General features: G+C 41.9%; 1 protein-coding gene across 1 annotated transcript in view; it reads right to left on the reverse strand.

The window, feature by feature from the left end:
• The window catches only part of MINPP1 (multiple inositol-polyphosphate phosphatase 1), a 128,893-nt gene that overhangs the window by 9,753 nt on the left and 98,063 nt on the right, over nucleotides 1-21,077 (reverse strand). The gene's annotated exons all lie outside the window — the stretch shown is intronic.

Genomic DNA, 21,077 nt, shown 5'->3' on the forward strand with positions numbered 1-21,077 from the left:
AAGACAAACACCATATGATTTCACTTATATGTGGAATATAAAAAAACAAACAAAAAACAGACACAGACACAGGCCCATGGATACAGAGAACAAACTAATGGTGGCCAGAGGGGAAGGGGGCGGAGGGATGGACAAAATGGGCAAAGGGGAGTGAGAGGTCCAGGCTTCCAATTATGGGATGAGTCAGTCACGGGGATGCAAGGCACAGCACGGGGAACAGAGTCAATGCCTACTGTAACAGTGTTGGGTGGTGACAGATGGGAGCTCCACCTGTGAGCATAACGAAAAGTATAAAGTTGGTGAATCATGATGTTGTATACCTGACCCTGATTTAATACTGTCTGTCAACCATACTTCAATTTTAAAAAAAAGTGTATCATGGGGATGGAGTGATGGGCGAAATAGGTGAAGGGAATTAGGAGGTACAAACTTCTAATTATAAAATAAATAAGTCAAGGGATGAAAAGTACAGCATAGGGAATGTAGTCAATAATTTTGTAATAACTTTGTATGTGACAGACGGTAACTACACCTACCATGGTGAGCATTTCGTAGTGTACATAATTGTCAAATCATTGTTGTACACCTGAAACTAATATAATATTGTATATCAACTGTACTTCAATTAACCTTTTTTTTTTAAAAGGAGGGGGGGAGAAAAGTGTCACCAAACACAGTAAGATACCACTTCACATTAAGATGACTATAATACAGTAGACAAACAATAACAAGTGTTGGCAAGGGAACGGAGTCAGTGGAATCCTTACTCAATGCAGGTGTAAAGGGTAACAGCTGCTTTGGAAAACAGTCTGGCGTTTCCTCAAATGGTTAGTATATTACTCAGCAATTCCTCTCCTAGGTATATACCCAAAGAAACAAAAACAAACATCCGCGCAAAAACTTGCACCTAAATGTTCACAGCAACATTACTCATAATAGCCAAAAAAAAGGAAATAATCCAAATGTCCATCAGCTGATGAGTGGATAAACAAAATCTGGTATATCCGAAGTACTGATATCTGTTACAATGTGGATGAAACTTGAAAACATAATGCTAAATGAAAGGAGCAAATTATAAGAGATTATAAAAGATTGTATGATTCCATCTGTCTGAAATGTCCAGAATAGACAAACCCATAGAGACAGAAGGTACATTAGTGGTTGCCAGGGGCTGGGGACAAGGGGACTGGGAGTGACTGCCAATGGGTATGCAGTTTCTTTGTGGGCCAGTGAAAATGTCCTAAATTTGCATAGTGATGATGGATGCATGACTCTGTGATCATACTAATGACATTTTTTTTAAGTATTTAACTCAGTGAGGTAGTGTTGTTTTATTTTCTTTTTTCATTGAGACATAATTTTGACATATAACATTGTATTAGTCTTAGGTGTTCAACATGATTTGATATATGTATATATTGCAAAGAGATGTACTAATAACATTTCATTGTACATTTGATGCTCTGTAAATTATATCTCAACAAAATTGTTATTAAAGGGGCGCCTGGATGGTTCAGTCAGTTAAGCGTCTGCCTTTGGCTCAGGTCATGATCCCAGAGTCCTGGGATTGAGTCCCGCATCAGGCTCCCTGCTCAGCAGGGGTTCTGCTTCTCCCTCTCCCTCTGCCAGTCCCCTGCTTGTGCTCTCTCTCTCTCTCCCCATCAAATAAATAAAATCTCAAAAAAATTGTTATTAAAAAGGATGGATCTCTATATACTTATCATAGATCCAACAATCTCATTCCTAAAATTTTACCTAAGAGAAATTAAAACTTACGTTCACACAAAAACTTGTACATGCATGTTTATAGCAACTTTATTCATAATCACCCAAAACTAAAAACAATTTAGGTACCTTTCTAACGGCGAATGGGTAAATTGGTGGATAGACAGACCATATTTTACTCCATACAATAGGATAGTACTCAGCAGTAAAAAGGAAGAAACTGTTGATTCATACAAGAACACACAAGAATCTCAAAAGCATTTTGCTAGCTGAAAAAAGCCAGATCCAAAAGGCTATATGTAGTGCATGATTCCATTTATAAAATAGTTTGTAGAAGACAGAACTACATGGCTAGAAAATAGATCAGGGATTGCCAGGAAATGAGTTGGAAGAAGGGTTTGATTTCTAAAAGGCAGCGATAGGGGGTTTGGAAGGTAATGGAACTGTTCTGACTATTCCATACCCTGACTATGGAGGTAGACACCTACTATGCATTTGTCAAAACTATGGAACTGCAAACACACAACAAAAAGCCCCTATAGAACTGTATATTACAAAGAGTGAATTTTACTGCATGTGAACTTAAAAAAAAAAAAAAAAAAGAAGTGTGTGTGGGGAATCCAAAATGGAATACAAATAGTGAAAAACCGGGGTGCCTGGGTGGCTCAGTTGGTGAAGTATCTGCCTTCGGCTCAGCCATGATCTCAGGGTCCTGGGATCGAGCCCCGCACCGGGCTCCCTGCTCAGCGGGGAGTCTGCTTCTCCCTCTGACCCTCCCCCCTCTCATGTGCTCGCTCTCTCTCATTCTCTCTCTCTCAAATAAATAAATAAAATCTTTAAAAAAAAATAAATGGTGAAAAACGGACATAAACGTACTGTCAATGAATAACATGACCATACTGAAGGAGGTGGTAAAGAACTAACCTAAGTTATATTAGAAAACGGTATTTGGACCGGCTACGTCAGGTGAAGACAGGACCGTACATAAGTCCTGCACTCTGGTTGGTAAGGTTGTTTCCCACAGGGATGTGGGTTAGCGATTCTGAAACTATTTGACACGTGTATTTGGTTTGAGCAAAAATGTTACAGGTACGAGAGCCAGCTTTCTCAGTCACGGAAGAAAACCTACAAATGACGAGAGGGGAAGGCTAGAATGAACCTGGGGGTGTTGGGTCGGAAACAGAGATACCGGTGTGAATTCATGGGTTTTTAATATACATACATATCGGTAGATACAGAAACATAGATGTGTATGGATAGACATGTTATGTATAGACATGCTTAAATTTCCCAGCTCTGTCCACCGAGAGAGTCTAAAAGCACTGATGTTACAGCAGCAACGAACACCCCAAGTGCCCAGATCTTGGTTTCTAAATGTCATTCTCCAATAAAAGGAACCTGCGCCCCATGGAGAACTGGTGGAGTCTGGGGCGGGAAGAGTACAAAATGAGGCTGGAGCATCTTATGGCACAAGAAAGTAAGAAAATGCTGGGGCGCCTGGGTGGCTCAGTCGTTAAGCGTGTGCCTTCGGCTCAGGTCATGATCCCAGGGTCCTGGGATCGAGCCCCACATCGGGCTCCCTGCTCCGCGGGGAGTCTGCTTCTCCCTCTCCCACTCCCCCTGCTTGTGTTCCCTCTCTCGCTGTGTCTCTCTCTGTCAAATAAATAAATAAGATCTTTAAAAAAAAAAAGAAAAAGAAAATGCTAACAAACAAAAACAAAGCCAAAAAAAAAGAAAAAAGAATGAAAGCACATCAAAAGTCCCAGGAGCCCACCTGGGAGGACTCCCAATGGCCAACTCGCTGATGCCAACCTTATCTATTCCATCCTGCAATGTTGCTGGATCTTGAGGTGCAAAGAGAGCTTTAACAAAATGAGATCCTGGTAAATCAACTTTAAAATAATTTAAATGACATATTACATGTGCTTTCTGTCCATTCTCATTACTCACTTCTCTGATCGTGTTGGTATGTGAAATTTTCGTCTCTTATGAACACGAGGTCCACCAAGGTGGGCATGTTTTTTTGAGCAAAACTGAAAATAAAATGCTAACACATTGAACATGTATATACTTGCACCAGAAGAAAAAGCACTTGTATCTAATAGGAGATGTGAAATGATTATATCTAAAATCCTAAAAAGCTATCCTAATAGGAAGCAATTATTTTAACTCACGTATCATGTTACATGCCTGGCAGCGTTGACTTGGGTAGAAGATTCACACCGGACAAACATTTCAAAAAATGATGGAGGTATGAAGGTCTCTCGAAATAATTCACTGTGTTCTTTGCAAGTAAACTTAGAAAAAAAATCATCAGCGGGATTCTGTAGACTTTTCCCTGCCTAAAAAAACATGTTCTCACCCTTAGTCCCAGTTACCCATTCTATTCCTTAATCTGCCTGGCCTCGGACCCCTTTCTCCATATTAGAATTCTGCTGAGAAAGCATTAGCTTCACCCATCCGTGAAGGACTGGGTCCTTTTACAAATACAGATTCCCGGGGTGGTGCAACAAAGTGAGGTTGAGCTGTCAAGATTACGTTGTTGTGTTAGGCCCGGTGCCTGGCTGGCTGAGTCATGACAAGGGAGCTAACGCACAGAGCCCCTGACACCATCCTAAGTGCTTTACATATGTTCACTTCCTTAACCTTTGCAACCAGAAGCTTGTAATAGTGCTTCACTCGTTTTACGGAAGCGGAAATGAGACATCAAGAGGTTAAGTATCTAAGTCCACAGAGGAGCTAGGATTCAAACCTAGGGTGTGGCTGACAGGCCATGCTTCTAACACCCGGGCACGCAGCCTGCCCGTGCCTCTGCGTGAAATAGTTCCTTAAAAACTTATCAAACAGAATAATGTGCATTAAGCTTGGAGTTATTAGGGGAAAAGTCATCCTGTGTAAGTGAAAAGAGAAGCTTAAATGGTTGGAGAGGCGATATCAGTATTTTATTTATTGCTTTAAAGGAAATGGTTTTACAATTCTTTTCAAATGACCTCCAAGAGCAAGAACTAACTCCCGGCTCCTGAGTGATGCTTCCAGATGGAGGCATTGCTAGGGAAGGGGCATTCGTATTTACTAGCTTCATTCACACATGCTCATCTGGTGAACTTTAGGAACAACTATATCTCTCATGTAGTTTTAAGGAATCCTTGAAGGTGTGTTAGGTCAATAATACCAGTTTGCTTAGCAAGCCCTTCGCTGGGACAGTGTTTCTGCAGTCCTATTTTGTGCTCTCCCCAGGCTGAATAATCAGACATCTACTCTCAGTTGAATGCAAAGGAAGGATCTTGACTTCTTTAAAACAAAACAAAACAAAACAAAACAAAACAAAACAAAACAAAAAAACTGGCATCAGAGCATGTTAGTGACCAGCCTTCTTTCCCTGCTAGGCTCCAGGACATAGGGAATAGACTAAGTATTATTTTAAAATCCTAAATAAAGGGTCCCTGGGTGGCTCAGTCGGTTCAGCATCTGCCTTCGGCTCAGGTCATGATCCCTGGGTCCTGGGATCAAGTCCTGCATCAGGCTCCCTGCTCAGTAGGGAGCCTGCTTCTCCTTCTCCCTCTGTGCTCTCTCTCTCAAGTAAATAAATAAAATCTTTTAAATAAATAAATAAAATAAAATCCTAAATAAACTCTCTCTCCTATTGGCCAGGATAATTAGAGTTCTTTAAGTGGATTCCTATAGATTCAACCTAAACTCTGGACAATGTTAAAAGCTCCAAACAGGAGTTCCCTTTAGCCCTTCCATTGCCTGTGGTGGGAGGGTGGTGGTGACCTGATCGCTTACTTTTATTTATAGTAAAAGAGAAACTTGCTGGCCAGACCTGGAGGGAGGGGCTGACAGCATTCCTGATTGCTGAGCTTGGGTTTGATTTGACCTCCTTGGGTCAGAAGGTTGGCAACGCAGTCTGAGCTATGCCTCAAGACAGAAGCGAGGCTTACAACAATCTCTCATCTTTTCCTTTTTTCTTTCCTTCCTTCCTTCCTTTCTTTTTTTTTCTTATCGTTTCATTGAAAATATAATTCACATACCATAAAATTCACCTGTTTTAAGTATACAATTCAATGGGGTTTAGTATATTCACAAAGCTGTGCTGTACACCCATCACCAAAACCAAATTTATAATATTTCTATTACCCCCCAAAGAAACTCCACACTCCTTGGCCATCACCCCACCACAATCGCCCGGTCCTCCAGCCACTGGAAACCACTAACCTACTTTCTATCTTCCTAGATTCGCCTATTCTGGGTATTTCCTACACAACACGTGAACTTTTGCGTCTGACTTCTTTCATTTTTTAGCGTAATATTTCTAGGTTCATCCATGTAGTAGCATTCATCAATACTTCATTTTTTTATGGCTGACAACGTCCCATTGTACGGAAATCCCGCATTCTCTTCACCCATTATTGATGGACATTTGGGTAGCTCCCACCTCACAGCCGTTGTGAACAGTGCTGCTGCTGTGCACATTCACGTGCAAGTTTTTGTGTGGACGGGTTTCCATTTCTCTTGGGTATGTATCTAGGAGTAGAACTGCTGGGCCTCGTGCTAACTCTGTTTAACGATTTGAGGAAGTGCCAGACTATTTTCTGAAGTTGAAGGCATTGTTTACATTCCCACCAGCGGTGTAGGAGTACTAATTTCTCCACATCCTCGCCAACACTTGTTACTGACCATCTTTTTTTTTTAGAGCTGTCCCAATGGGTGTGAAGCGGTATCTCATCGTGGTTTGGCTGTGTGTTTGCCTGCAGGCTGATGATGATGGACATCTCCTCATGTGCTTATTGGCCATGTGTATACCTTCTTTGGAGAGCTTCCTATCCATCACTCGTTTCTTATCTGCATCTGTTTTAACCTCTCATGGGAAAAGGTGCAACCTGACACTTTTCGTCACTGGCTTTGTTCATCTTATTACAATCCATAAGCTCTAGAAAATCATGAAAACAGATTCATAAAGCACCTGAGTCACTTGGTGATTACTTGTATTATCAAAGTATTGATTTTAATAGAGCTCAAGATTTCAATAAAGACTCAAAAGAGTTCAAAATCATTGGCAAATGGGCCCCTCTTAGGTCTCATAGACTTAGTCTATCCACAGGCTCTGTTTTAACCTTCAAGGCATTATTCCTGGAACTATGGCTCAGAATAAGGTCCAGCCACAGAATATCAGAGGAAGTATTCAGAATAGAAAGATCAGGGGCACCTAGGTGGCTCAGTTGGTTAAGCGTCTGCCTTCAGCTCGCGGGCCATGATCTCAGGGTTCTGGGATCAAACCCCACATCGGGCTCTCTGCTCAGGGGGAGTCTGCTTCTTCCTCTCCCTCTGCCCCTCCCCCTGCTTGTCCTCTCTCTCACTCTCTCTCAAATAAGTAAATAAAACCTCTAAAAAAAAAAGAACAGAAAGATCAATGAAATAGGAGGATCACATCATGTGACTTTAAGCTTTCCAAAACCCAAATGGCTGACTGAACAGGACAATTTGCCTGGGACTATCTTAATTTTAAAAGTGAAAGTCCCAGGGTGCCTGGGTGGCTCAGTCAGTTAAAGGTTCAACTATTGATTTCAGCTCAGGTCATGATCTCAGGGTTGTGAGATGGAGCTCTGTGATGGGCTCCGTGCTGGGTGTGGAGCCCACTTAAGATTCTCTCTCTCTGTCTCCCTCTGGCCCTCTCCCCTCCCCGCCACCTCCATGCTCTTTCTCTCTTTCTGTCTCTCTCTCTCTCTTCCCCTACACTCAAAAAAAAAAAAAAAAAAAAATAGTGGGCGCCTGGGTGGCTCAGTTGGTTAAGCGACTGCCTTCGGCTCAGGTCATGATCCTGGAGTCCCTGGATCGAGTCCTGCATCGGGCTCCCTGCTCGGCGGGGAGTCTGCTTCTCCCTCTGACCCTCCCCCCTCTCATGTGCTCTCTCTCTCAAATAAATAAATAAAATCTTTAAAAAAAAAAAAAATAGTGAATGTCCCAGAAAATGCTTTAGTATTGGGTAAGCCCAGTTGGTTAGCCCAGAGCCATCCTCATTCTCCCTGTTACATGACAGAGTTATACATGAGGATGCAGTAAAGAGCAGAGGTCACGTACATCTTTAGGCATTGCTGGCAGCATGGGTTTGAATCCTAGCCCTGCCACTTATTTATTGGCTTGCAAATTCTGGCATGCTACATTACCCCTGTGAGCCTCACGGAAGCTCAGATGAGATACGGTGAGGTCATATTTAATGTGGTTTAAGTTCAACCACATTAGGGGGGGCGCAATTCATTTACAGGCAACAGTAACCTTGAAAATCCTTCAGATACAAAACCAAGTTCAGTTCCAATACTTGGTTTAGTGTGGTCGATGGTGAAAATACTTTTACCAGATTCCCTTACTCTTCATTAATTATGCTCAACGAATTCCTTACTTTCTTCTATCACCACTCGCATACCTGCCACCAGGAAAAAATGGTTTCACTTTTTGGATCAAACCCTTACAGTCATCCACACCAGCTTTCCGAAGTTCTCAGCCGACCAGCGGTGCTGGTTTCAGGCACAACAACGTACCCCTCCCGGGGGACACGCTCCTCCAGCCACTAGCAGGGCTGTTCCCACATTATTTGAATTCTTTCTCTTTTTGCGAAGGACACACGATAGAATTCTTGCAAGCTAAAGATGTGTATGATGTGACTCTACTGTTAAGGATCTATAGACATTCCTCAACTTACAGTGGTTCAGCTTTTTCACCTTTACAAGGGTGCGAAAGTAACATGCTTCAGTAGAAACCACACTTGGCATTTCGAGTTTGGACATTTTCCCGGGCCGGCGAGATGCGGTACTATGCTCTCCCAGGATGGGGGGTGGCAGCTTCCAGGCGGCGCCCCCATCATGAGGGTCAGCAGCCTGCACACTTCCCACCACTCTGCCCCCACACAGCCGTCCTGTTTGTCACCTCGGCACAGTGCTCAGTAGATTACATGGGAGAGACAACACTTCAGGGTAAAATAGGCTTTGTGTTAGGTGATTTTGCCCAAGCGTGTAGATTAATGCAAGTGGTCTGAGCACATTTAAGGTGGGCTGGACTAAGCTATCAGGTTCTGTGGGTTAGGGGTATTAAATGCATTTTTCTACTTACGGTATTTTCGATTTACAATGGGTTTATCGTGATGTAACCCCATAGGAAGTAGAGGAAAATCTGTAAGTTAGTTACCAAAGGGCTGAATAAGCCCCCAGGAGAAAGACCCTCAGAGGTATCCAAGAGGAGGTCAAAGACCCCCAAATCCTTTTGTGATTGAGGTTATTGGCAGCTCCTATTTTTCCTCTCCTGAGACAGAAGGAGTGTGACAAGAGCTCACTTGAGGTCAATCCGGTTGAATCTGAGATTTCAAGGTCTACTCTGGGAAGTAGCACAGTTCCAGAACTTGAGGTTGGTAATAACCTAAGGCAAGAATGTAACAGCCTTCCCCTTATCTTCCAACAGGAGTTGGTAGGAATAGAGTGTAAGGACAAAGGTACAATTTGCCAGGAAAACGAAGGCATTCCAGAATTTGCCTGGCAGGATAAAGTGGTACTTTGCCAATGCCATGGCTTTAGAATTTTAAAAATTCTTATTTTTATTTATCTTTTGAGGAGTCCTCCAGTGATACCTTTTAATAAAAGGCAAAGACATTGTGTCAGCTAAAGTGGAAAGTCCTTATTGGTCAGGTATCAAAAGGCTGTCACAACTTAAATGCCTATGAGTGGTTAAAAAGTCATGCTATAGTTTTAGCAGCTCTTTCTGCCCATGGGTCCTGTCCCCATGCTTTAATAAAAACACCTTTCTGCACCGAAAAAAAAAAAAAAGTTTTGGTATAGTCTTATATTAGAATACTGGGAGGTCATTAAAAAGAATAAGGTAAAGCTATCTGTTCTAATATGGAACTCTCTCTGAGACATTAATAAGTTAAAAAAAAAACCAAAAAACCCTGGGTGCCTGGGTGGCTCAGTCAGTTGGGCGTCTGCCTTCAGCTCAGGTCGTGATCTCAGGGTCCTGGGATTGAGCCCCACATCGGGCTCCCTGCTCAGTGGGGAGCCTGCTTCTCCCTCTCCTTCCCCCACCCACAACACACCACTCCTACTTCTCTCTCTCTCTCAAATAAATAATATCTTTAAAAAATAATAAAAAAATAAAATAAAATAAAAAAATAAACCCAAGGAGCAGAACAGGTGCATTTACCAATTGTGTAAAAAGGAAAAGGGGAATTATGGAGACAAATACACATAGATAGGCTAATTTTTGTATCACATATCTCTGGAAAAATAAATAAAAAGCTATTAGCAGTGGTGGCCTCTGTGTAGGCAAATCAGGGGTAGAAGAAAGGCTTAATTTTCATGGGATATTCTTTTATACTGTTTGAAGTTTTGTTTGCACATTCTTGTATTACATTTTTAAAAATAAGAATATGGAAGCCCAATCACTAGGAAACTAAAAAAACAAAAAACAAAAAACCACACATCTCACCTATATTAAAGCAGAGAAGTAAGGAATAGAACTCCTACTGCTCTTTGTTTTTCTTTTCTAGCAAAAGAGTTTTGCAATCATTAAGTAAAGTAGTCCATATCTGAGACGGACAATTTCCCACATACTGTTGAAAGAAATGTCCCAACAGCCTTTCAATGAAAGCATAAATCAGTTCATTGTGGTGCCTGGAGTCACAATAGTCCTTCTCATTTTATATTAATCCAGTAGAAATTCTCACTTGATCCTGAGAAAATGAATGTGTAACAAAGGCTGAAGGGGAAAATGAGTTCATAGAAACAGCTTCAAATTTCTATTAGTAGCTAAGATGAAGCCAATTATTCAAAAAACGATCAGAGCTGGAATGTACAGTCATAGAAAACACCGGTCAGGAGTGCACCTGGCTGGTGAGATGATTGTTTGTGGGAAGGAAAAGCAACAGCTTATATTGGTCCCTCCTCCATCCCACAGGCTGTACTGAGTCCTCACCCACTTGATGCCGGGCACAGGGCAAGATATGTCATCTTCCTAGTCTAGAATCTATTTCCTCCTTAACTGGTGAGAGCATCTTTGGGAACCCGCTCTTTGTTCATGTGGTTTCTTCAGCAGGGAGCTAACCTTTGCACTCTGTCCCACCCCGACCACCACCAACCATAGCTACAGAGGGGGTTCCTGGTATATTCTAAGCCCCTGACTCCAGTGACATGCATGGGACTTGAAGAAAAGTGACCTGGAACTTCTGTGGAACTACAGAGAGGACGAAGGTCTCCCCCCACTCCGTCGAGACTGCAGCTGTGAGAATGTGAGCTCTAGGCTGCTGGGAGCTGACAAAAGAGGCCAACAGAAACAAAAGTAGAGCTGAGAGACACAGAGCCTGGATGCCGTCACCTGGATATTAGATCCAGCTACACCGAAATAGATCTTCTAGTGCTAGGACCTAATAATAATTTCCTTTGTTTGCTCAAGTCAGTTTGAGTAATATATGTCACTTGAAACCAGAGTGCGCCTCACAGATGGAGGCTGAAGGAGCTCCAGGGCTCTGGGGAAGAGGCAGACACATACCTGAGAAGGCTGTTGCCTTGTGATGGATGCTATGACAAGGTCTGCGCCTGGCGCTGGGAGAACACGAAAGGCACAGACGATGTGGTAAGACAGCTTACAGTTTAGAGGATCTTAGAGATGATCTGAACTAAGCCTCTCATTCAAAGGGAGGCCAGACTCACCCAAGAGAGGCAAAGTAGCTAAGAACAGTCCTGAATGGTACTCTACCCCTGGAGAGTAAAAGCAATTTTTTAAATAGCATTTCTTCCTGATAACCAAAAATTATACCTATTCATTGTAGAAAACTTAAAAAAATTATAAGTAAGGCCAAAGAATAAAATAAAAATCACTCATAATCCTCACTCACCAACCAAAGATAGCCACTGCTGTTACAGTTTTGGTCAATACCCTTCCAATCTTTCTCCATGAATTCTTTAATTTTTTTTTTTTTTTACAAAAATGGAATCATACTGTTTTGTAATCTGCTTCTTAAGCTCAACAGTACATTATAACATTTACCCATATTATTATTCTCCAAAAAACATTTAATTGGCTACATAACTTATTTACCCAGTCTTCTCTTGGATGCTTAGGCTCCTTCCAATTTTTTATTACTATATGCAATACAGAGATGACTGGTCTTACAGATCAATCTTTGTGGCCACCCTGATTATTTCCTTGGGACAAATTTTCATCCATGGAATTACCAGATCAAAGAGTTCACATGGTTTATTTTATTTTATTTTAAAGATTTATTTATTTATTTTAGAGAGATAGAGTACACACGAGCAGCGGGAGGAGCAGAGTGAGAGAGAGAGAATCCCAAGCAGACTCCCCGGCTGATCCCAGGATCATGACCGAGATCGTGACCTGAACCGAACAAAACCAAGAGCTGGACGCTTACCCAACTGAGCCACCCAGGTGCCCCAAGAGTTCACCCTTTTTTAAATAAAGCTCATATTTCAATTTTAACCTAAATAGGTAAATATTTTATAGCATACACTCTACCTTCTAGGAGGGGCAAAACACTCAAGTCAGTTGCACACAAGAAGCTGCTTGTATTATAATTGTAGAGGTGATCTTCATAATGAGAGAGTAAGGGACTAAGTTCCCTGAGACCAGCAGACCACCTTCTAAGAAAGAAGGACGTGGATGCACAACTTGTACCTGTTCATGTGTAATGTGCTATCAAGTCTACGCAGTAAGGGATTCAGAAGACAAGTATAAACCTGAGGACAGCTCTTCCACCTTTTCTGTTTTAAATCCATCCATTACACCATCTGCATCCAGAGTCACTGACCCCAAGCACAAATCAAATCATGCCACATCCTGCCTCTAGCTCTTCATGCTTCCCTACCACCTCTGGACTACAATTCCTTATGGAGGCATTCGAGTCTCTTAAGATAGAAGCCATATTTCAAGCCTTTCCCCCCCGCCCCGGTCACTTGTCCCCATGCACCTAATGCTGTAGTCATGGCTACTGTTCACTGCAGGGACTACACGCGGGAGCTGCTCTGTGCCTTGACACACACTGTTCCCATTTCCTAGGATGACATTCTCCTCCATCTCTACCGTTGAAACCCTCCCATTTTTCAAGGCTCCCATGCCCACTCCCTCTGCCAAGCCTTCTGGGCTTGTCCCAGCCAATCTCCCCTCCCCTTGGTTGACGTTACAGTTGCCTCTGAGGCACTGGAAGCCACCATGTGCCCTGGGCTCCTTGAAGGCAGGATCACGTCTCACAGAGCTTCCCCTCGCCAACAGCTCTGTGCCTCGGACATGTACATCACCAATGAAATGTTATGGAATAGTCTTTTTCAGGCATTAAACGTATGTGAAATGGCATAATCCAGTAGGATTGCATTTAATTGAATTATTCTCCTTCATTCTGTTAATACATTAGCCATTCTGTTCTGGCTTAGGATCCAGACAAAAAGGGGCTCATTTTCAGTGGGTGGGGTGGTGTCTACAATGAACCCCAGCTTGAAATACAGCCTTTTGGGCACTTGGGTGGCTCAGATGTTTAAGCCTCTGTCTTCAGCTCAGGTCATGATCCTGGGGTCCTGGGTCAAGTCCTGCATTGGGCTCCCTGCTCAGCGGGGAGTCTGCTTCTACCTCTGCCTCTCTCTCTCTCTGTCTCTCATGAATAAATAAATAAAATCTTAAAAAAAAAAAGAAATACAGCCTTTTGGCATTTACTGGCAGTGAGGGATTCCATGTTGTGCTTACAGAGATTCTGGAGACTGATTTTAAATTGAACATTATAGTTTACTTCAAGGAAACATGAATAAGGCTTTCACTAAAAAAAAAAAAAACTGGACTAAATAAACATGTTTAGGTTTTCTTTCCCCTCATGCTTCGCCAACACACACAGCAACCTGCGTGTCAGGCGCAACCCTTCCCTCAGCATGACTCCAGGAAATGAATCTCTAGCGTACAACTGATGAAACAATTTTGAAAAGGGCTGTAGAGCAGCTTGCCTTGGTCCTGAGACCTTGGGACAAGATGAACCAAGACAGTCTTGTCCGCTGTTGAATTGTGGTAACAAAGAACCCCAAACTAGGTGGTTTACAACAAGAGAAATTTAGTGTCTTACAGTTCTGAAGGCTAGCAGTCTGAAATCAAGGTGTTGGCAAGGCCATGTTTCCTCTGAAAACTGTAGGGGCATACTTCCTTGCCTCTTTGTATTTCCAGGGCTGGCTGTCAATCTTCAATGTTTCTCACCTTGCAGCTACACTACTCCAATCCCTGCCTCGTCACCACATAGCACTCTCCCTATGCACCTTCACAGGGCATTTTCCTGTTCTTATAAGGACACTGGCCATATTGGATTAGACCCCACCCTAATAACCTCATGTTAGCTTGATCACATCTGCAAAGACCCTATTTCCAAATAAGGTCACATTCATAGATACCAAAGGTTAGGACTTCAGTATATTTGGGGAGGACACAATTCAACCCAGAAAAAGACACACCAAGAGCTTACTGTGGGTAGGGAGTGTGCTCAGTGTTTCACAGGCATTAACTCATTAATCCTTACAAAGCTCTTGTGAGGTAGACAAACAGACTGAGGTGAAAGAGAGGTGAAATAATGTGCCTAATTCCAAATTTCTAATAAATGGAGGGGATAGAACTTCTCCTCTCTTTTCCCCATCCCTCTTCCTCCTTCCTCCTCCTCTTCCTTCTCCTTCTTGAGTAATTAGAGAGCTAACTTATAGGAATGGCTTAGATAGTGTTCCTTAAACTCTAATGTGCCTACGAATCAGCTGGTGATCTTTAGCTGCTGATCCAGCAGGTCTGAGTTAGGAGAGGAGGTTCTGCCTTCCCAACCGCAATTTGATTAGCAAGAGCACTTGGTCCCCAGGGACTAGCCATAGCAGAACGACTTGGGGCTCTTTTTAAAAATGACTACTTCTCAGAACTTAGAACCTATTGACGTAGAGTCTCTGGGTGCAGCCCAGGAATCTGTATTATTTTTTAAAGATTTTATTTTTATGTGATCTCTACACCCAATATGGGGCTGGAATTCACAACTCCAAGATCAAGAGTCGCATGCTCTACCAAGTGAGCATGCCAGGCACTCCCAAGAATCTGTATTTTTTTAAAGATCTATTTATTTATTTGAGAGAGAGAGAGAGGCAGTGCAAGTGGGGGAGGGGCAGAGGGAGAGAGAGAATCCCAAGCAGACTCTGCACTGAGTGTGGAGCTGATACAGGGCTCAATCTCACAACCCTGAGATCATGACCTGAGCTGAAACCAAGAGTCAGATGCTTAACCAACTGCGCCACCCAGGCACCCCTAGGAATCTATATTTTAAGGGAGGTGATTCTGAAGGGCATCCTGGTCTACAAACTGTTGTGCTAGACAAATTAAATGTCGATTTGAATTGGTCTATTAACAAAGTATTTTCTGCTCACATTTGAGGTAAATGATGGCAGGTAGGATTCAAAACTGGTTGGGTGACTTTACTGAAAAAGTATGTCAACCCAGAGGCAGTTTCTTAGATGAGTGGTCTGACCTTGCCCTAGGAGAGATGTATGTAAACGACTTAGATAAAACCAGACAAAGTATGCTCACCACGTTTTTTTAGGTGATAAAAAGTTAGGAAAACTAATGTGACTGCCCAAAGAAAACCACGATTTACTAAGCTAAGACCCTGGGTTGCAAGCGGTAAGATTTGACGTAGTCATCACGAGGGAAAGGCCTACATTCAGGTTTATAAAATGAATTGTAGACATGTAAGATGAAGAAAGCCTGCCTCATGATTTTGTATACAAAAAGGACCTAGAGAATTGAGTTGATCACTACTTTAGCATCAACCAACAGTATAATGAAACTGACAAAACATCAAAACATAAGCAATGTCAACCTATATTTCTATGAATGTAGAAAGGGGCCCAGACCAAAGGCAGGAACAGTATCGGGGTTCCATGCCAGGTCGGAGCTCAGCATGCTGGGGAGCCAAGTAGCAAGAATGGTGTTAGATTGTGCCCTGAGGAGAAAGATCAGGTTGGCGTAGTGTCTGTGAGTCACAGGCCCTTGAGCATCGATGAAAAGTATGGATATGACCTTGGAATACAGAAGACAAACGAATACATGACCTCCAACTAAAAATACTTGGCAGCTTGTCTGAAAAAGAATGACCTTGTTCTAAGTAGCCTCAAGGATGCAGAAGCAGGATCCACAGATGGGATGGAAGTGGCAGCTGGGCAATGTTTTTTGGTCGGCATATATGTAAGAACATTCTCAGACTTGACCTGACTAATGGTGGAAAGAGATGCTGGACTAGAGATTTAACTCTCCCATGTTCCTGGAACTGTTCAAGATGCTGTGTTAGAGAAAGGATTCTTTTTGGCGTTTGGAAGGCTAGGCTAGATAGCCTCTTAATACTTCCACCTGAAAAGGGTATGTGACTTCGAGAATGTGTAGAAAAAGATACATTCCTATATTATCAAAGGTTTACCTCATCTCCCAGAAGGCTTTGGGTTTTTTTTCCTCTTTCTCAAAAATAGAAATAATTATGTCCATATTTAAAATCCCTTTAAGGTGGTTTGATGTTGCTGAAAATAGTATCTTGGCATAAGAAGAGTATTTGTTGTTTCATTCACTATATGGTGACTAAGTACCTAATATTGGCAATAATTAATAATGGTAATAGTTAACACATATAGTGCTGTGTGTCAATCTTAGGTCTTAGCACAAATTAGCCCATTTAACCTTAGCCATGACCCGATGAACCATTTTACAGATGAGGAAACTGAGTCACAAAGACATTAAAGAGCTCCTTTGTGGTCACACAGCTAGAAATGGCAGAGACAGGATTCAAACCCAGACAGCCTGGTGCCAGGATCGCAAATGCAAACCACACCACCAAACTACCCCCTTTATGCTACATGATGAGAATTATGAGATGCAGTCTCAGGGCTAACTCTCCATTAGGAATAATTCCTGGAATTACGATACTTTTAGAGGTCAAACGGTTTTCATTTCTTTTAAAAGCAGAAGAGAAAAATGAATTTAGGATTAAAGAAAATTTTTCATTTTTTTTCTCATGTCATTCTGTGCCCCCCCACACACAAAAAAGAAAGAAAGGAAAACTGTAGGGCCCATGAAGAGCCATTATGATGGTAGGAGGCCCATGGGCCCAAAAGGCTCAAGGCCCCGGGAGTTCTACCTGCAGGAATTTTCAAAACACAAAATTTGTGCCTTTTTAAAAAAAAAATGTATAATTTTGGGCTTTTTTAAAAAAATTATTATTATTTGGAATAGCCTGCTTAGTAGATCAGCTGCTGGCTGGGTACAAAGCTGGGTTCCTTTGGACTTCTACCTGCCAGACTGGTACACTGGCTAAAGCTGGAAATCTTTACAAACACTTGGCCAACTTTGTGCTTCTTTTCTTAGACTCTTCTGAAAGGCAAATAGCCACACTGTGCTTTGGAAAAGGTGGTACTTTAACTTGGCCTTGTGTTTAAACTGGGGGCAGGGGGCGCGGGAATCCCAGGTGCAGGCAGGAACAGGCCCAAAGGCAGGAAGGCTGCGAGCGGCGGGGGGAAGGAGTCCGGCGTGGGTGTGCGGAGATGAGCTTGGCCGGCCAGAAATGGTTTCCTCCACCTCCTTGCTAGAAGAATTGCAGCTCTGGGGAGGAGTGGGGGAGGCAACTTGAATTAGGGCAAAAGAGTGCAAAATCCATTTTGTACTGGAGGAGACAAGCTTGTCTGGAAAGGAAAAGGGTTTCCATAGAGATTGATGCACAGGCCTTGGGGGTTGGAAGGCGTCCAGATGGCTTGTCAGGAAAATAACATTTACCCTGGGCTGGTAAGGGAGAAGGTAGCAGGACTGCTGTTTTGCAAAGCAGATGTAAAATACCTCCTGGAAATGGAAATATGACAGGCCAGGAAGGACATCTTCTAGGAGAATTTGATCTGTCGAGGGTAGAAAAGATTCTAGGAACAGGGTTTGCAAAGGTGAAAGGCCCCAGGGCATTACATTCAAAGTGTGAAAGCTATCTAGAGGTTAACAACCCAAAGGATTGGAGAAGATCAGGATTTTGTAGCACAGACTTTAAAAATCTCATTCTATTTTTGCTGTACTCAGCTTTCCAATTTAATTAGCGTATATTCATAAAAATCAACCCTAAAGGCAAGCATTTGTGAAAGAAACATCTTCTTGGTAGTGGTATCTTGGCCAAAGGAGCCCCTACCCCAGCCCTGCTCCTGAGAGCCCCCACATTTTGAAGTGCCTTCCTTGATATTCTGTAAGTCCCTTTCGGTCTGGGACCTCGACTGGGATCCACTTGACCATGTATCTCTTTTCTCCTGTGTGCATGTGGAGTGTTCTCTGGCCTTCTGCTCATGCCTGCAGGGTCAACCAGATGCCCTTGTGAGACCTGGGATCCATACCTAGGGGTTCCTCCCAGGGGTTTATGGCCTACCTCTAGCTCCAGAAGAGTGGCCTGAATTGTTCCTACCTGGGTTCTTTCATGGAATTTAGTGCTGGGGCACTTAAAAAAAAAAAAAAAGAAAAGAAAAAAGATTTGTAATGGCTTGATTAAGATAAAATTCATATACCATACAATTTAACCACTTAAAGCATGCAACAAAGTGTTCTTGCTTAGAGATTAGGGATATCAAAAAATTAATGTGCAAATGGAGGCAAAGTGCTTGCCCCACAGGACTGGAACAGGAAGTCAACTGAACCACTAAAAGGACAGAATTTACATATCTACAGACAAGAATTATGTTGCACTGGGATCAGTTATCTACCAATTACCGGGTAATTGGTTCATCAAAATCAGATGAACCCTTGGTACACTTTGATTCTTGGTCAGCCTTATCCTTATAATATTCATGATGATGGTCATTACTGAATGTCTAGGACGTGCAGGCACGCTATTAAATGCTTTATAAACATATCTCACTGAATTCTTAAAATAATTCTCTGCGGTAGTTTACTCTCATTTTACAAAGGATAACACAGAGTCAAAGAGAGAACACAACACGAGCGAGACTGTAAATCCAGTGGGGAGCACAGGATTCCAAGGTCCGATTCCTCAGCCCTTGCTTTGGTTGTTTGCGCTTTGGGGGTCCTACCCAAAACACCACTGCCTAATCCAAGCTGGTGAAGCGTTACATCTGTGCTTTAGAGTCTTAGCTCTTTTGTTTAGCTCTTTGATCCATTTTGAGGTAATTTTTGTATATGCCATGTGGTAGGAGTTCGATTTCATTCTTTGAATCTGAACAGCCCATTGTCTCAGCACATCTGCTGAAAATATTACTCTTGGTTCTGTTGAATTGTCATGGCACCTTTGTCAAAAGTCAACTGACCATAGATATATGGGTTTAGACTCTCAATTCTATTCCATTGATCTGTATGTCCCAGTACTTGGTTTTGAAAGTATGTCACAGCTGAAAAGATTACTCACAGAGATTCCTAGATCAAATGGAAAAAAAAAATGCATCATTGGCTCCGTTTACTAAGCATTTCCTATCACATCCACCAAATATGCAAATGTTTGGGTTAAAGATCTAGCTAGTGAGTTTCCATCTTTTCTGATGTCTGAATTGATCTTGCAAACCAATAGTACGATGCTGCATTTTTTTCCCCCTTTTTAACACACAGATACAAAACTAACTAAAACTCTTCATTTAGATCTATGTTGATCCATAAGCTATTTACTAAGGTGATTTTAAAATTCCTAATATGTGGGAGGGGAAGGGTCTTTATTTTTTGTTTTCATGCAAAACTTCCAATTGTCTTCTCTTATAGGGTCAGGACACATGACCCCCCCGGCACTGATTTGTGACAGTGTGAACAAGAGTACAGCCAAACAGAGAAGCTCATCTGAGCCTTGGTGTTCAGGGTTTTCATTAGGGCTTCATTATGTACATATGATTGGTTGATTGATTGATTGCCCACATGGTTGAATCCAGTCTCCTATACTGTGCGACCCAAAGCCCCCCACTCTATATCACATGATTGGTCTTCCTTGCATGACTAGCCCCTTAACCTAAGACCAGTGGGTGTGGCCAGCCACATCTACCCTAAACAAGGACACTTCCATGATGTATGATATAGATTACCCCCAGAAGTCAAGGGGAAAAGCCACACCTCTCTTTGGCACGGTCAAATTCTTTATTGCACAGTGTTCCTGTGTTCAGGAAAACAATGTATTTCCTCCAGTTGCTGAGCCAAGGGTTCTATATATTTCTAGTAGTTAGAGCTTGCTGACTGTTGGACAATTCTTCCACAGCCTTAGAAATTTTCATCTGATCTAGCAATTATTGAGAAAATAATGTATTAAGATTTCCCACAATAATGGTAAATATAGCTATTCCTCCTTTTCATTTTGCTTTTACCCAATAATATTTTGAAGCTGTATTTATGTTAATAGGTACAATACATTTAGAATTATTATATTCTTCTGGTGAACATGCCTTTTATCATTCAGTGATGACTTACTGGCAACATTTTAAAATTCTAGTCGTGTTTTGACTATGATTTACACAGCTGCACCAGCTTTCTCTTGCTTAGTATTTACCTGATTGGTTTTTATTTTCTTGTTTTACATTTTTAAATTCTAGTTAGTTAACATACAGCGTAATGTTAGTTTCAGGTGTATGATATAGTGATTCAGCACGTCTGTACATCACCCGGTGCTCATCAAAACAGGAGCGCTCCTGAATCCCCATCACCTGTGTAATCCACCCCCCACCTCCTTTCTTTACCTGCTTATATTTTATCCAGTCTTTTACTTTCTACCTTTCTCTATTCTGCTGTTTCTGTCACATCTTTGAAAACAGCACATATCTGGATTTAATTTTTTATACAGCCTAAGAGTCCATGACATTTAACTGAAAAGTTCATGCCATTGACCTTTCTTATGATTACTGATTTATTTGGATTTATTTTTGCCCTCTTCTTATTTGCATATATTAGATGACTATCTATTTGCATTGCTTTTTTTAAATATTTTCCTTCTCTTTTCTTGTCTTCTTTTGGATTAATTAAAGTGTTTTTTTCTCATTCCATTTTTCTGCCCTATATCAGTCTGGAGCATATACATTCAATTTCTATTATTTGGGTGATTACTCATAGAATTTTAACATACATACTTAAGAGTAAATTTAATCAGTATATTTCTCTTTAAAAGGTACCTTAGGGAAGTCAGAATGGGAAGTCATCAGAGAGGGAGAAAAACCATGAGAGACTCTTATCTATAGGAAATAAACTGAGGGATTGCTGGAGGGGAGTGGGGTGGGGAGATGGGGTAACTGGGTGATGGGCATTAAGGAGGGCACGGGATGTAATGAGCACTGGATGTTATACGAAACTGACAAATTATTGAACAC

The sequence above is a fragment of the Halichoerus grypus genome, chromosome 7 (genome assembly GCF_964656455.1).
Source record: "Halichoerus grypus chromosome 7, mHalGry1.hap1.1, whole genome shotgun sequence".
Lineage (NCBI taxonomy): Eukaryota > Metazoa > Chordata > Mammalia > Carnivora > Phocidae > Halichoerus > Halichoerus grypus.